This window comes from Morone saxatilis, unplaced genomic scaffold (assembly GCF_004916995.1).
Source record: "Morone saxatilis isolate NCDOM2014 unplaced genomic scaffold, NCSU_SB_2.0 Contig20, whole genome shotgun sequence".
Taxonomy (NCBI): domain Eukaryota; kingdom Metazoa; phylum Chordata; class Actinopteri; family Moronidae; genus Morone; species Morone saxatilis.
The window spans coordinates 22,288,068-22,289,608 of record NW_023339763.1 but is presented as its reverse complement, the minus strand read 5'-3'; positions in this window follow the sequence as shown (position 1 = coordinate 22,289,608).

Below are 1,541 nucleotides of genomic sequence, written 5' to 3'. Positions count from 1 at the left end.
TGGAGTCATGGTGTCACACTCCCTCTGCCTGTGTTGCTATCACAGCCTCTCTGTGGTTGGAAGTAATACTCAGACAGAGCATGATTTTGATTGTCTTCTGCCTCACCTCAAGAATGTCAAGATGGATGTCATTTCTCCAGGTACTCGCTAACATCATTAGTCAAGATTTCAGGCAGAATAGATGGGTAATGTCAGCCATTTCCCTCGCGCGTGTTTCAGGCGCCATGGATTGTAGAGATCTTGAGGAAATATTTGATTTGTCCTTTGACACCTGTTTAAAGAACAGTACCTTTGATGAGAGCAGTGAAGATATTGAGCTGTGAGTGTGTTCAGGTAATCTAACAAAATTCCCCTGTGACTCCTTCTCTTCCTTCGGTGGTTTTAACATAAATGCGCACAACAGGTTATAGACTTCACAAGGCACTGAATACCACAAACTGAGGAGAACTTTTTACAAGCTGACCTCACCGTGTGCCATGTTCCCACAATCCACTGCCTATTAACTCAAAGGTCAGCAAATACAAGCCCACACTGGATGGATTTTGAGGTGCTGTCAGTTGCTGGCATTTTCAACAAAGTACTTTCATTTTACACAATTAACTAAAATAAAATAATTTGCCCCGACAGATGTCAGTGTGTGTTATTGGTCTTGTTTCATTTTAACACAAACAATTGGATCTATAGGAGATTAAGTAGAAATAGTTTTGCGAAGAAGTTGTTACTTTTGCTCATGCAGTTAAAAGTTTGGCTGATTTCTTGCAAAAGTTGAGACATTTTTCCAATATGTCCACTTTAAGGTAAATTCATTGGCATGCTGTGTAGCCCTGTGGAGCCTTAACAACTTAAAGAGTGCACAGAGGCTAGATCACTTAAAGTTGGTAATTTAGATAATAGAGTGGGTCTAAATAATTGTGAAAAGTAAATTGGTCTTATAAAAGGTTATCTGTACCTTGACGCTGGGCCACCTCCCAGGAATATAAAACGACACCTTGTTAAGTGATTGGACAGGCTCATTTCAGCAGCTATTTTCACTGCTGCACCCTTAATTATTTAATTCTCTCCTCTTCTTGGAATCCACGTCTAATGGATTGATTTTTTCCAGGGAAATTGGTTTATAAAACCTCTATGAGAGTAGGGGGTGGCAGGGAAGTGTCAGCAGAGAGGAGAGTGAGCTGAGAAGGATCATACGGTTTGAAAGAGCGTGTCAGTGAAGACATGGGGGGAAGACAAAATGAAAATAAACTGGAATTCATGTTTGTGCCTTAACAGGCTCTCCAAGCAATTACAGCTCCTTGTATTCCATAAGCTCCCTCTAACCATTCGTTTGAAACCATTTCATCACAGACACAAGAAACATCACAAGAAGGAAAATTAATGTCACTGATTGAAGTTCAACATCCTGAGGTCAAACGAATATTGGACCTGAGCTGATGTCTTGCAGGGCAACATAGATTTTCACACACGTCTGTACAGCCTCATTCAAATTAGTGTCCACTGGGAGAGATAGCAAAGGGCTCTGCTGTAATGAGAATACCAAAGAA